Raw genomic sequence first — 16,427 nt, 5'->3', positions numbered from 1 at the left:
AAGGCGGGGGAGGGTTGGGGGGCAGGAGGGAGGCGGGGTAAGAGATCAACCGAAGGACTTGTATGCATGCATATAAGCATAACCAATGGACATAAGACACTGGGGGGTAGGGGCAGCCAGAGGATTGTTAAGGGCGGGGGAAAAAAAAGGACACATATGTAATACCCTTTGTAATACTTTTAGCAATAAAAAAAAATAAAAAAATGTTACTTTATTGCTGATATGTACTGTGTAGATAGGACTACGATGGTTGTGTCTATACTGAACATGTACAGATTTTTTCTTGCCATTTCCTGAACAAAACAACTATTTATATTGTTTTAGATATTATAAATAATCAAGAGATGATTTCAAGTATATGGGAAGATATGAATGGATTATATGACAGAACTCTACCATCCCATCTAATAAAAGAGTAATATGCAAATTAACCATCACTCCATCACAAAGATGGCGACAGCCATGGAGCTGGAGAGAGCAGGAGGCTTGGGTTGCTCCCAGCAATGGAGGAAGCCAAGCTTCCCGCCTGCCCTGGCTGGCACTGGCCTCTGCTCAAGGCTACAAAGTTTCAATTATAGAAGATAAATAAATCCCAGATACCTGCTTCCAGCCGGCCCTGGCCTCTGCTCAAGGAGGCGCTGAAAAAAAAAAGAAAGGAGAGGCTGGGAGCTTGGGTCACCAGGGGGCCTGATCAGCCTGAAAACGGCCATCAGCTCCTCATCCAGGTTGGCCAGGCACCCCAGCAAGACCCATCCCATTGGGGACCCCCACTCTGATTGGGGGTGTGGCCGACCTGCAAACTGCCTGCGGTCCCTCGCCCTGACCGGCTGCACCACCCAGCAGGGCCTCCCACCCTGATCTGGGGCCCCCTTCAGGGCAAACCAGCCAGCCCCCACCCATGCACCAGGCCTCTATCCTATATAATAAAAGGGTAATATGCAAATTGACCCTAACAGCAGAACGACTGGGAATGATTGGTCACTATGACACACACTGAACACCAGGCGGCAGACGCTCAATGCAGGAGCTGCCCCCTCATGGTCAGTGTGCTCCCACCAGGGGAGCTCTGCTTAGCCACAAGCCAGGTTGACGGCTGCCAGCACAGCAGTGATGGTACGAGCCTCTCCCACCTCCTCAGCAGTGCTAAGGATGTCCAACTGCAGCTTAGGCCTGCTCCCCACTGGCAAGTGGACATCCCTCGAGAGCTCCTGGGCTGCCAGAGGGATGTCTGACTTGCCAGCTTAGGCCCAATCCCCCAGGGCCTCTAGTTTTATCTAAGGGACTAGAGCAGCCGTGGGCAAACTACCGCCCGTTCGGCTGTTCTATCCGGCCCGTGGAGCTGAAAGAGCCAAGGGTTCTCTTGCTCTCCCCTCCGCTCCTTCACCAGCAGCAGTGTTAACATGGCAACGTCGGGAAACACAGCCGCAGGTCGTTCTTCTGAGTCCAGTTTAAGAACCCATTGTGGCTCTCGAGTCAAAAAGTTTGCCCACCCCTGGACTAGAGCATCTGTGGTATTTTGGTATTCTTGGTGGGTTTAGAACCAATACCTCTTGCAGATACATAGGGATAATTGTATAAGACAGAGGAAACAGTAAAGTTGTCCCTCTGCACAGCAGCTGCAGAAGGGCTCTGTGCTGGAGTGAGGTGGTGACTGAGGAGGAGTGAGTGACCCTCAAGATCTGGGCCTGTTGGCTGCTGGCTCACTTGAGTTTACTGGGAGCCAGTGGGGAAACAAAGGTAAAGAAGCATACCTCTTAGATCAGGGATGTCATTGTCACTAGATGAGCTGCATTGCCCATTGGGGCACAGGCCCATGTGTCTGCAGAGTGGTGGTGCTGTGTGCTCATCCCAACTCTGCCTCAGTACCTCTCCCTGGGTGGGAATTCAGCTGATTCCTGTGCTCTTAATGGAAAGAACAGCAAAGCTGCTTCTACCAGGAATCTGGGAATTCTAATGAACTCTATTTCCTTTTCAGTTTCCAGATCATCATGAGAAGAAATTTTAAACTGTAAGATTCAGTTTCTAATTTATTACCTAAAATGTGTTAAACATGATTGAATCTTTCTAAAAAGAAGGGAATTGACAGGGCCATAGAGCATCAGAGATCATGGAGTATTAGGAAGCCAAGGCTCCTGAGAAATCCTGAGGTTTAGATCTCTTATCACAGAGTACAAGCACATGTAGGGTAAACACTATCACTGTCATGAGTGGGTCTTGCCCCCAGTTTCTTGGGGCTGGAAATGAAGTCAGAAACCTGGCTTCTTGTCCCCAATATGATAAGCTGTGTGTGTGCTTTTGGACTCTTAATGCTTGTGTCTCTTTCTGGAAACTGGTGTTAGTGACCAACAGGAAGAAGGGTGTGTGGGTGAGATCTGTGCCAGAGTGGAGTGAAGGAGGGCAGACTGAACTTGGGCTTACCTTCTAAGTGCCACCATCAACTCTTGCTGATTAAGTCACTCACAGGAGTCTTATCCCCCCTTTCCCCCCAAGTTCCTCACCCCCAGGTCCCCAGAATGAAAGAATAAGGAAAATGTGTGAAATAATGTGGGATTGTTAGCCTTTTCATCTGGGAGCCACTCCTGCCTGGGGATTTACTTTCTGATGCCCTCAGAGGTGTGGATTAGGTGATATATGCCCTCTAACATCTTTCATTTTCTTGGTGTATGAAGATTTTTCTCCATTTGTGGCCCATATTTGAGTTGCTACATCAAGCACAGGGCTGTGGCAGGTGACATTAATGAGTTAGCTGGTCTTTAAATAGCACAGTTCCTATAAACAGAATCACCTGTTTTATAGCCTGGTATTGAAGACAATTGCTCACAGAGGATTCTGAATGGCTGGTAGAACATTAGAAGGCAGTGAAATGCTCCTTACCTGCCCCCCTTCCCCCTCCTGTGTGACAAAACACACACACACCACATCAGAGCTGTTCCTTTGGGTTGGACTGGAATTATTCCTCACCATGCGTTAAACTCAGGTTGCATCAGAATGAAGAATGTCCAAGCCAGAATCTTTTCCTTGATTTATCAGAAACTTAATCATTTGTTCTCTGAGTCAGCCTAATGGCGGGTAATGCTCACATCACATTCTTTTGGGGCTGGGCCAAGAAACAGCATGCTTGCCAGCATTTCAGCGATGAGCTCATCGGCCTTTTGGCTCCCACATTCCTGGCCAAGAGCTCTACTGGAATTAATACTATCACTGCAGCAGACTAGAGCCATCACAAAGATTGCTCTTTATTTTCCTGTGTCATGTGCTGGCCCTTGCTTTCATCAAGTGAGCCCTAAACTCTTCCTTCAGAAAGCCTTCCCAGGATGAGGCTGTGCGATGTGATGCTAGGAATTCAACCCAACACATTGTTTATGGAAAAGCTCTGTCACGATGGATGCTGAGGATACATACAGGTGAGCAATGGCCCAACTCCAAGGAGCATGTAATCCAGTGGGGGAGGGGATAATACAAGAACACAAGTCTCAATGCCATCAAGTATTAGCTATGTATGAGTCATCAGAGAAGAGCAAAGGAAGGACATGGAGCTTTGGAGAAGTAGGCACTTTGGATGGTTGGAAGAAGGCCTTGGAGAAAATGGGCATTTCAGCGTGATCTTGGAAACTGTACAATGGAGCTGGCACATAGTAAGTGTTGTTTACTGAAAAATAATATTGACTATGTGTTTAGTTATGAAAAAGGATTTACTTGAGAAAACAGAAGTAGTGACCAGTGCATGTAGACATGACAAGTCAATTGCACACTTTGGCCTGTGTGCCAAGGTAGAGGAGTGTTTATAAAAGGGATAGGGAAATAAAGGGAGGAGGGGATATTAGAACCATCAGGCTTTATTATAAACAAAGTTCTTCTTATAGGGTTCTTGCAGTTATGCAGAGTTCAAGAACTTCATAAACCCTAGCTCCTCCCATAGACCCTCTCAACTGATTGTTTGCTTAAAATTCTTGCCCAGCTGGTGGTTCAGTGGTTAGGTGTTGACCCATGAACCAGGAGGTCATGGTTAGGTTCCTGGTCAGGGCACATACCCAGGTTTTGGGCTTGATCCCCATTCTGGCAGAGAGCACAGGGAGCACTGAGTGGATGGGATGACTGGTATCAAATATGGAGAACCCCTCAAGGGAGACACTGGCAAATGTGGAGTGGCTCGTGGCTGAGTAAAGGGCAGGTAAAACCCAACCAGAGTGAGAGGAGAAGACAGTAACAATTGTTCACTTGTTTTTCTGCAAAAAGAATTTGGGGCTATGGTGGTGGTTGTTGGGGGAAGTGGGACCAACAGAAGGAATTTTAAAAATGCAAGACATACTAGCTTACATTCGCTGTGGTCAGCCAGGTTGCTGCAAACCAGAGGCTTCAGTCCCCCCCACCTCCCTTGTCCCCATCTACCCATCTACCCACACCCCCTCTGACACAGGCGCCCAGAGGGGCTCCGGGGAGAGCTGTCTGCAGCACACGAGGTAATCGAATATGGGAAGAAGGTAGACATGGAGACATAAAACACTGTCTAAATGAAGGGCAATCGTATTTGAAGTAATTTGAAGATTGACAGGAAATTCATAAAGGGAATATGGAGTTCCATTTACAACAGCAGGAGATTGTCTTGTCCATAGCTCTCTGACCTCTGGAAGAACAGAAGTTGCTGCTGGCAGAGTTCCAAAACATGAAAATGCAAAATGGAATTGAATAATCTCTCCTAAATCAATTTTGTGAGCAGATGCCCTACAGAGGGATGTGATATAATGCAAGGTATACAACACAGAGTGTTTCTGTCTGTTGAATACATCGTGACAGTTGATTTGGGAGATAACCAAGTACTGCTTTTCTTTGGTTTCTGAGAGCCTGGTTAGTGCTCTTTAGTCAGCCTCCATGAAGACTGTCATAGGGAAGCATGCCTTTTGTTCTGACTTTGGGGAGCTGATTGCAGAGTTGGTTAGAGGGGTTGCTAGGGCCTGGTTGGAGGAGCACTGACCCAGCAGGAAAGCCTCTGCTGGCCCTCTTCATCAGCACCAGGGGGTTGCTGTCTGTGCAGCATGGTTCTAGATTTTTGCTTCCTGATTGTGAATCATCCTTGTGTGTCCTGTGTTCTGACGTCCTTCCTAGGATCAGCCAAGTGCTGAGGTTAACTGTGGGGCTGAATGGGGACATAGCAGTTTGTACTTAGTCCCAGGAATGTCTTCAACTCGAGGCTCACCTCAGCAATAGCCTCTGTGGGCATCTTGAACTTTCCGTTGGCAGTACAGTTTGGCCCACACTACACGGCAAGACTCAGCCTGGGGCACAGCAGGCTGTGACTGCCAGGGTCTTTCACCAGCCAAGGGGTCTGTGGAGACTCATCCTCAGTCACTCGACTGGACTGTCCCCTTGTGTTCACGGAGACACGAGCTTCTCCCTGCTCCTTAGGGAGCTTTGCACTTAGTGGTTGTGTTTTTTCTTGAGATTCTTAGGATGACTGAGCACATGTTGGTTTCAATTTTTCTGGGCATTTCAGGCTTTTTCTGGCTGTGAGGTAGGCAGAGAAAGTGCCTGTTAGAGTGGACCCATGATAGGGACACCTGCGCACTTATAGCTGTCACAAGCAAGGAGTCTGAACATTTTCTGTAAAGGTGCACATAGTAAATATTTTTGGTATGTGGGCCACATGTGATCTAAGTCTCATTTTTTCCCAACCTTTTAAAATCACAAAAACCATTCTTAGCTCATTGGCCATATGAAAATGGGCAATGTGCCATTGTTCACTGTTTCCTGCCATATGCCCAGCAAGCAGAGATGAATGTTGGCCTGGCCAGCGGTTCCCCAATTCGGTCTACTTAGAGGTAGGAGAGGCACAGAGGATGCTCAGTGTTGGGACAGACCATTGCATTTTGTACATGTGCATTTATGTTGTGGGAGCACCAGTCTTGGAAAGAACCTTCCATTCAGCTTAGAGACTTCCACCATTCAGGACACCCAGTAGCCATGCAGTCACATCATTACATTAGCAGTGCTGTGTTTTAGAAAACCCACCTCATTGCTACACATTGCCAGTGGTAATGATTCCAGTAGACCCTTTCTCCTGGAGCCGTACTTCTCCACCCTGAATGCACAGGAGAGTCACCTGGAGGCTTTGTCAGAATAGCAGTGCTCAGATCCCCATACCAGTCAGGCCTTGCAGCGTCAAGGCTTATTCTTTCTGTCATGTGCTGCCTAGATGCCTAGTAGTCAGAACCTAGCTCTCTGGCATGTGGTAGAGTTCATTATTGCTGCCTTTCCTTCCACCACTACCCCGCCCCTCCTTCAACCCCCCAGTCCACCCACCATGCAGTAAATGTTCTATAATGAGGAAAGGTTTTAACTTAATCAGCGTGCTGGTTCAGTTAGCACAAATCCCAAATGGTATGGGAGGCCTTTTAGCAGCTCAGATTAAGAACCTCCAGCCACTGGAGGGAGTGTGGACAGTAAGGATGAGCTCACTGGCTTTCAGAAGATGTCAGAAAATGCCAGTAAATTCTTCTTCTCTTTCTTCTTCAATTTGAGACTGTTCCGGTTCCCAGTGGCACTTACATCTAGGAATTGAGTGTTTATTTTTAAAAATCACTATTTTTCTCTGCAAACTTTGATCAAATAGAGGAGAAAGTGCTTAGAGGGAGGTTGGTAAAAAGATGACAGGAAATCTCATGGTGATGAGGCTTGTCAGCACACTTATATTTTCTTTTTACAAGTTTTATTTCTAGGCACTTGAGCCAGTCTCTGTTTACTCTTCATGCTGGCTGAGTATGTATACACGTTATTAATAGTAGCAGTGGGAAGAAAAGAATGCTTTCTAGTCTGAAATAGTCCCTAACAGAAACCTTGGAATTGAAAGACATTTGGTCTCTAGGGATCTAGGCCAGTGCCTCTCAAACTTTAATGTGCACAAGAACCCCTGGGATTTTTAAAACAGCAGGTGTGAGGCCTGGGAATCTGTATTCCTGATGAGCTTCCCATGGCCCTGTTTTGAGAGGCTCTTGGTCATTGCACATGATCCTACTTTCAGGAGGCATAATCAGATTGATTCCAGAGGCAGTTGGTAAATATAGGTTGCATTATTAGGAGCATGAAATACAAATGTTGGAGGTGATAGTCCTGCTTCAGTGTGCTTCCTGACTCTGTTAGGTTCCTGGACAGGGAGTCAGAGAGTGGGGATGTTACTGGCATGTGGGGCAGGTTTCCAGTGTCAGTAGACCGGTGCACTAACTCATCTGCTAGGCTGCAGTGCTGAGCACTCCCTTGTGCTGCTCTGTGACTGCTCATGGAGCTCTGGGAAGGTAGGAGGACACTGAGATTTAAAAGAATCTACAAGTTTGCCCAAGTGACTGTGTCAGGATTCATCTCAGGCTTCTCTGACTGCCAGGCCTAGTCCTGCTTCCCTAGTGAATAATAGCCACAGGACTGAGAAAGGTTAGTCTGACTCATATTTTTGGAGGATCTGGCAGTGCCCTCGTCCTCCTCCCTCCTATGTGTTGGGTGCTGTTTGAAAGGCTCAGATTTGGAAGGATTGGAGTGGTTCTGTTTGAAAGGTGCACACTCAGGATTAAGTGTTACTATGGGGGAGTGGCATCATGGGTTTCCATGAGGGTGAGGGTGGGGTGAGCAAGTAGGGGCTCTGGCTGTGGTAGGTGCTCTGGCAGAGGATGGGGCCACCTTGTGGAAGGAGGTGGAAGCAGGAGGCTGGGCACTGGGAGTCCCCATGCACCGACAGTTAGGTTAGATGACTTTGAAAACCCCAGTCCAGTTCTTTTGGCAGAATTTTGAGATGCTGTGTATGCCGACTCCCAAAACCAATGAAGTATCCAGTTGTTGATCAAGAAGCTGGGGAGGAGTACACCACTGTTTTTGCCATTTGATGTTTTGGGAACCATAGAACTTTTGTAAACTGAATGGAGATCATCCTAATATTTAGGAAATAAAAGTGAAAGAAATCACTAGCAAAACATTGCTTTATCTAAGTAACCTTCAAGAAGATAGACAAAAAAACAAAACACCAGTGTCTCATTAAAGTTGAAAAAAAAAATCCAGCAAGTGTAGCTTCTGGGAGGGGGACAATTTAATACGATAAAGGGTTAATCCTTTCAAAGGTTCGGAAATACTTTTAGGGAATTAATGTCCAGGATCTAATGGCATATTGATGACTATGATGCATGTGGTTCCGTAAAAGCTTTTAGACCCTGGCTCTGTTTCAAAGGCACAGATTCAAGATGACTCCTGATCTTTTTCCATGTAGGAAGAATCCTTTGTTCCCCTGGGAACATTTGCACTGTTCACAAAAATATCCACCTGACCAGTGAGCTCTCCTCATAGCCCGGCAAGGCCCTGGCTGGCAGGCCACCTTGCTGTATCCGGGCTGTGTTTGCAGAGGCAAAGGGGCCTCTGGCATGACACAACCTTGAGGGAGAAGCTGGTCGGCCTGGCACTCCAGAGTTCAAAGACTGGCTTCTTTGCTTGTTCTCTGAAATTTTTGGACAAAGCATTTAGCCTTTCTGAGCCCCAGTTTCCACATCTGGAAAATTGAAATACTAGTCTCTGTCTTGCAGAGTTGGTGTGAGGAGAGTGGCATGCATACAAAGTGTTTTGTTTGTTGGAAGTGCTCAGCAAAGGGAGCTATTGTTAAGGAGTAACCAGGAAGTGTGAAGATATTTCATGGTGTCCAGAATTGATAGCCTGCCTTCTAGAATATTCAGTGCCCCATGCTTAAGAATTAGAAATATTATTGAGGCAAAGCTGATACTTTGTTCTGCTTCTGTTACCAGTAAGCAGATCTTTTGATGGGAAATTCATGAAAATTTTTTCATGATTGATACTGAATTTTATCAAATGCCTTTTCTGCATTTATTGAGATGATCATATTTGTTTTTCTTTTTTTGGTCAGTTTATTATTGCATTTCAGGTACACTACAAGTTACACGGTGCCCAAATGATAAAATCTTGAGCATTTCCTATAATCTTGGATCTTCTTGCAAAACCCTTTGCCTTAGACTTCTCCAATATAAATGCCCAAAGGTACATGCAGTCTTTCTGAATTTGTCAGTACTGTGAGAAAGTTGCTGTTTTCCCACCATGAGCAGATTACTGAAAAGTTGGTGACTTTGGTCTTTTTCATTCCTTTTAATTGCCAGTTTTCTTAAAAAGATAAGCTTTTTATTTTAGAACAGGTTTATATTTACAGGATTATTATAAAGATAGCACAGAGGGGAAAAAAAGATAGCACAGAGAATCCCTATACACCCCACACCAGTTTAACATTTTACATAGTATGGGGCATTTGTCATAATTGGTGCATAAATGTTGATACATTATTATTAACTAAAGTTCAACCTTTAGATTTCTTTAATATTTTCCTACTGTCCCTTTGGTGTCCCAGAATCCCATCCAGGACACCACATGACATTTAGTTGTCATGTCTTTTTAGGCTCTTTTTGGCTTTGATAGTTTGAGACAATGTTTTTGATGACGGTGACAGTTTTGAGGACAACTTACCAGGTATTTTGTAGAGTGTCCCTCCATTGAAATTTATCTGATGTTTTTCTCATGGTTAGACTGAGTTGTAGGTTTTGGGAGGAAGACCACAGAGGTAAAGTGCCATTTTCATCACATAATCAAGAGTATATTTTATCAACATGATAAAATATGGTGGGTGTTGGCTATGCTCCTAACAGGTGTGTTTGTCAGGTTTCTTCACTCCACATTATGCTTCCCTCACACACTGCCTCTGTGGAAGGAGGTCAGGTGCATAGTGCACATTTAAGGAGTGTGGTAAGCTCCTCCCCCATACCCGGGCTGAAGCCGCCACAGGGAGTGCTGGATCTATCTGCAGAGGATTTGTGTCTCTCTCCCATTTATTTTTTTCAATCATTTGTTCATATAAGTATGGAACCATGGATGTTATTTTGTACTTTGGTTCATAGTTCTATGCTAATTTATTTTGTTGCTTCAGTTATTCCAGATTGGGCCAATGGGAATTCTTTCAGTTGACTCTTATGTCCCTTTGATATGCTTCTGTCATTGTGTATGTGTGTATGTTTTACATTATTTTTTAAGCATCTCTTTCCTTTTTGGTACTACAGGAGGCTCCAGGTTTATTCTCTGTAGATCCTTCCCTGTCCTAGAATCAGGAGCATGGTTCCTTTTATTGGAAAATGATATAAAAAACCAAGACCTGGGTGATGGTGTGAATATTACTCCTGGGATGTTGTTATTTCTAGGTGCTCTTAGCTGACAGAGCAGGGGATATACGTGTGTATATGTTAACTTGTGCATACACATCTATAAGTGCTTCTATAGGTAGACATATACAAGCTAAACAGTTCATGCTGACATTTCCAGCTCTAATCCAACACCACATGGATTATCCCAGCCTCCTCCTTTTGCTTATGTGTAACTCCAACAGTGAGACACCTGGCTCCCACCATCTTCCATCCACTTACTTGTTCAATTCCAGTATCCATGCACAGCAGTGTCGGAGTTGTTAACACACACCTCTGGAAAACAACTTTGTCAATAGAGCACAGCCCTTAAGTTCAGTTCCTTTTGCTATTACTCTTACAGACTTCACTCATTTCCAAAGTGGCTCAGGTCAGCACCTTATCTTCCACCCCTCAGGGAGGTTGTTTTGTATATTTGTAACAGTGTTGAATTCCACATTCCATCCTGGAATTCCCCTAACATCCTAAATAACCTTTTAAGAAGTTGGATACACTAAGGTTTACTTTTGTGCTATACAGTATATTGCTTTTGAGAAATGCTTACTATCTTGTAGTCACCATTACAGTATGATACAGAGTAGTTTCACTGCCCTAAAAATCCCCTGGGCTCCATCCTTCAGCCCCTTCCCTGAGCCCCAAGTATCCACTGACTTATTTGCTACCTACAGTTTTGTCTTTTCCAGAATGTCATACAGCTGGAGTCAGTCATACAGTATGTAGCTTTTACAGATTGGCTTCTTTTACTTAGCAATGTATATTTAAGATTCATCTATATTTTTCTTTTTTGGTATGTGTGGCTTGATAGCTGATTTCTTTTTATTGCTGAGTAATATTTCATTTTGCAAATGTACCACAGTTGTTTATCCATTCACATGTTGAATGATGTCTTGGTTGCTTCCAGTTTTTGGCAGCTATGAATAAAGTTGCTATAAACATTTGTGTGTGGGGTTTTGTTTGGATATTACGTTTTCAACTCATTTTGGCAAATACCAGGGAGTACAATTGCTGAATTATGTGGTAAGACTGTGTTTAGTTTTGTAAGAAACTTCCAAAGTGGCTACACCATTTTTTATTCCCACTAGAAATGAATGAGAGTGAATTCCTCCTGCTCTGAGTCCTTGCCAGCATTGAATATTGTCATTTTAAAAATTTCTAACAATTCTAATAGGTGTGTAATTGTATCTCATTTTAATTTTCAATTCCCTAACTTCTCAATTTTTTTTCATTTGCTGAGTCAGCTTTGAAAACTGACTCTCTGTATCTCTTTCAAGTAAACTTTTTCCTTTTCAAATGATTTGCTCTGAGTCTTCCCTCGACAGTATAAGCACTGGTTTGTGGTCAGCATCTTATTAACTTGAGCTGTTTTCCAGATCTACATTTTAATACTAATTGTTATGACACTTTTTACGCACAAGGACATAGAAAGAGAGAGAGAGAGAGAGAGAGAGAGAGAGAGAGAGAGACATTAATGGAGAGAGGGAGAGAAAAATATTAATCGGTTGCCTTCTGTAGACTCCCTGACTGGGGATCAATCAAACCCTCAACCTTTTGGTGCATGGGAAGGTCAGGGGAAGGCAGGGATGCTCAGCCAAATGAGCCACTCTGGCCTAGTAATGACCCATTTTTAGTGCAGGTTGCTTTGATATAATTTACATGGAAATCTCCCAGCACCACATGGGTGTTTTGGGATAAATACATTAATTATCTAGACTTTAGGAGTTATTCCAATAGTAATATAATTACAGATTTCAACATGCCCTCACTGCTCTGAGATTGTCCTTGGCAACTTATTATCTTTCAGGTAAAGCCCGAGTAAGCAAGGACCTCTCCCACATGTTCTAGGTTTTCTGGTGTTGACCTGCAAACACCAGCTCAATATGCCACCTCTCCCACTTATGTAGTAATATGTTCCACCAGACTGGGCTGAGCCCCTGACCTGGTTCTTGCTTTCCATCCATTAGTACTGTCTCTCTGCATACTCTGCGTACCAATTCTGCCACAGGGTCTGGCACAAACTCACCTGATCTGGCAATGCAGCTTTCCCTATCTACCCAGGAGGAAGTAGTGTCCCCTTTTGAATACTGCAGCTCACTATTTATTACCATATTGAGGCAGAGGGGTCTTTTGCTCTCCATGGCATTACAGCTATTGGTACTCAGCTGTCTCAGTGTGGGCTCCTTGAAGCTGTGTCCCACCCTGTTGACTCCTTGTTCCTAACCTGCTCTGGAGGGCTCAGCCTGCCTGACAAATGTAGGGAGCACAGTGCAGGCAAGACCCCTTAGATTGCTGTCATTCTCCTCATGAACCATCACATGAGGAGCCCCTCGCCCTCCAGGGTGAGTGTCTACATTATCTCAGTGTGTGGGCTCTTCCAGGAGATGCCAGTGAAAGTGACAATAAAGTGTATACCTGTGTGACTTCTGACCCACACTGATTTGATCTGAGTCAGCTGAACCCAGTAGTTCTCCTGTGGGCGCACAAGAAAATGTACCTTTTTAGTCATATGCAGACTGCCTTCTTCAATGTCTGGTTCTTTGTCTGCTTCAGTGACTCCTCCCAAAACCTCTCCCAAGGAGGAGCCAAACTGACCGGCAATGGCTCTGTCTCTGATTTCTGTTTGCTTCCTTTGCATGTGGTGTCTCCTTGTTGGCTTAGGGGAGGGGGCCTGTTGCCAGGATAGCTGGGGGTGGGATATACACAGAACAATTGATCAAACTTGAATTGTGTTCCTACTTTGTCTCAGTTTTGGGGTTTTATGTTTTTGCCCTTAGCACTGTCTTTTCCACTAGAAGGCTGGTGGTCTCCATACACTATCTGAGTGCACCGTTGGCTCCTTATGTGATGATTGGAATGACAACAATCTCTTCAGTGTGGCTGATTGCGCCTCCCCTCTCTTATTTCTTCTGGGGTCTCACCCACTCTTAGTTTTGGTGACTTCAATCTTGGACCTTTCCCATCAATCTTAGACTAATTTGTTTTGTTGCCTATTTGACATCTCCATTTGCCATACTAACAAGCATAATCAGATATAACAGGTCCAAAACTGAACTTGTGAGCTTCCCACCACTGTTTCATTGGAACATTTGCTACTATTTGGACTTTATTTTAGGGCTCAATATGTTAAATATATATAATAATCATTTAAAAATAATTTAAGCAGAGTTAGAAATTATTCTTTTAAATACATTGGCAGTAAAAGCATGCGGAAATACAATGATTACAAAATTTATTACTGCATGTAAATCTTAAAAAGATATATGCACTTAGTTTTGTGTTTTATGTTTGTTTGTTTTTTATCTTCACCTGAGGATATTTTTTCCATTGATTTTTTTTTTTTAGAGAGAGTGGAGGGGAGTAGGAGGTTGGGGTGGGGAGAGAGAGAGAGAGAGAGGGAGAGAGAGAGAAAGAGAAAGTGAGAGAGACACATCAACTGGTTGCCTCCCACATGTACCTGGACCAGGGCCAGGGATGGAGCCTGAAACTGAGGTATGTGCCTTTGACTGGGAATCAAACCTGTGACCCTTCGGTCTGAGAGCTGACGCTCTAACCACTGAGAAAAACCGGCCAAGGCTATATGCCAGTTTTAATGAATTTCTCTAGCACCATTCTACTTGTAGGGTACAGTGATTTTACAAAAGTTTATCTCTGCACCTCCTGGGGCACAACAGACCAGCTAGCAGGTGAGGCTTTGCACTTCCGAGCCATTAGTTGTTAGGCTGAGTGACTTGATTGCAGGTTCTAAGAAGATTTGGACCTTAAGTTCAGCTTGAGCTTCTGTTTTAGATTAAACTATAATAATGATTCTGTCTTATGCTGAGCTTCCCACAGCCTGGCTTGGGACCCAGTCAGCTGCCGCCCCAGTGCTGCCCCAGACATTTAAAGGCACCTGCTTTCCGGTCAGAACTCTGTATTGCAGGTCCTCTGCTTTTTCTTGCTTCAAGTCATAGAACAGCTGCTTGGCAAATAACTTTTTTCTTCTTGTGGAAAGCAGTGTTAGAGGCTAAAATCTTGACTCCAGGCTATTTGTGAGTGTGGTGGCCACTTTTAGTGAGAACTGGAGACAGACCTTTTATGGCCCTGAGTTCACAGGGAATTCCTTTTAATTCAATTAGATTGTTATTAGGTTCATTAAAAATTCTTATTCTAATATTAAAAAAACACCTGAATTTGTTCTTTTCTACGATATATTTACTTATAGTTATTGAACCTTTGGCCAGAAATTAATTCTGTGCCCTCCCTTTTTATAATCCTCATATGTTTCATTAACTGTCATTTAGTTACTTTGCTGGTAAATGTTGAGTAGGCAGTTTACAAAAGGAACATAAGTACAGACAAATGTGAGAAGATGCAAAAATGAGTGTTAATGAATAATGTATTCCTGTCATTCTTGGACCCATCTTGTTGGCATATCTTGAGAAGGTTTATAATAAGGAGTTTGGCAAGGAATCACAGAAATCTAACTCTCACATCGTCATTTTGTTACTGGAGAGAGATAAGTTTCTGGAGGGCTCTTAGTCCTGGTGTACCAGAAACTTTAGAAATATTCAGGCATTTTGGTTAAAAATTCTGTTCTTTAGAATTTATCTTCAGGAAATAGTTAGATAACCACTAATTTTATGTACAGAAAATGTTCATTACATCATGAGTTCAAATCATTAACAATTGGAGGCAGCCCAAACGCCCAGTAGTAAAGGATTCAGTAAATTAGTTATTGTACTTTCACAGCACAATCGATTATTAGGTGGCTATTAGTGTTTACAGGAATGATTCATGAGGTGAAGAAATCTGCCAGCATATGGGGCCAAAGTACACATAAAAACAATCTATATGAAATAAAATATAGGTGTGTGTGTGTGTGTGTGTGTACATGTGTGTATGTAGGTGAGTATGTTTTTGTGTATTTTAAAGGTCTCAAGGAGGTACAACCAAAGGTCTATGGCATCTGCTTCTGCGAGCTGGTATCTGCTAGTATTTTTTTATACATACTGATGAGTTCCCTAAACTTTCTTAAATGAACATACATCACTTTTATACTCATAAGAGAAACAATATTTTATTTTAATTAGAGAAGAATTATGTGAAAAGAAATCTGATCTTTGATATATAGAAGCATTTTTCTAACCATAAAAACAATGCAAGCAATTTTAAACAAGGCAAGGTGAGTTTGATTTCCAGAGAAAATTTCTCTGAATATCAATAAACATTAGTAAAAGGCTAAAGACAAGCTATTATGGACATTTTCTACAAATATACAAATTTGGATATAGTATATTGTTTTGAAAGCACATGTGATCTATCTCATTTTGTTTTAAAAATATCTAAATTTTATAATGAGGAACTACTAGAAGAAAATATACTCTACTGCTGTCAGTGCTTCTGTCTGGACATTGGAGGTGCTTTTAAATATATTTCTTGCTCTTTCTGCACTTTCCAAACTTTAGACACCAAGAATTGCAGGACACACACTCATCATAAAGAACAGGGACTGAGCACTTCACCTGCTGCCCCTGCCAGGGCCTGGCACTGGTTGACAACCTGCTCTTGGGGAGGTCCCAGGAAGGCGTGTGCAGAGCTAATGCTCTATCACTGATTGAAAAAACTCTTATTCAGGGGGTTGTCTAGAAAGTCTAGTAGATATATTTTAGGCAGCTTCAATCCCCTGGTGAGAGGCCAAACAGATTTTCCTTGTCTGATTCTGCCAACGAGAGTGACCCACTCAGAAAACTAAGAATGTAAAAATAATGTTTAATATTTTAATTTAATAAGTCCATGTGTGTGATTGATACAAAAATTATTTTATAAGCTATTGGAAGTTGATAGTGTATTAAGTTCAATATTATTCAAAAGGATTGAAACATGGGTGTGCATATCTGTATTCACACACGTGGAGTATGATATATCTTCAATAGTAAATGAAACAAACAATGCTCCCTCCTGGGTTGTGGCAGCTACTGTAAGCATAACCCCGAGCTTCTGCGCAAAGGAAAGTTGCACTAGGGAGTGTGGAAAGATGAAAAGCCTGCTGTCCCAGGGCAGAGAGCACAGGCACGCCACGTAGGACAAAGCCAGGCCCAGGTCAGGCGAGGGGCTCTCAGGGTCTGCATTCATTGGCCTTGTTGACTACATTACCACTACACATATTGGCCTTATCTAAGACAGTATTTTTTGAGGTGGAGGAGTAAAGAAGATCAACTGCCTGGCTACCTC

At 43.4% G+C, this 16,427-nt stretch overlaps 1 protein-coding gene across 6 annotated transcripts in view; it reads left to right on the top strand.

Moving 5' to 3' along the window:
* The first annotated feature begins 3,236 nt into the window (after window positions 1–3,236).
* Window positions 3,237–16,427, top strand: part of PCBP3 (poly(rC) binding protein 3) — a 175,357-nt gene continuing 162,166 nt past the window's right edge. For 2 of the 6 annotated variants that reach the window (XM_015560698.1, XM_015560699.1), the window contains exon 1: window positions 3,245–3,404. The gene's annotated coding sequence lies outside the window, so the exon portion shown is untranslated. Of the gene's footprint in view, window positions 3,405–16,427 lie in introns of all 6 variants that reach the window. The other 4 variants (XM_015560701.1, XM_015560704.1, XM_015560705.1 and 1 more) reach the window with 4 other exon arrangements.

This window comes from Myotis davidii, unplaced genomic scaffold (genome assembly GCF_000327345.1).
Source record: "Myotis davidii unplaced genomic scaffold, ASM32734v1 scaffold175, whole genome shotgun sequence".
NCBI lineage: Eukaryota > Metazoa > Chordata > Mammalia > Chiroptera > Vespertilionidae > Myotis > Myotis davidii.
The sequence above is the reverse complement of the archived record's forward strand: the minus strand, read 5'-3'. Positions and strand labels throughout refer to the sequence as shown.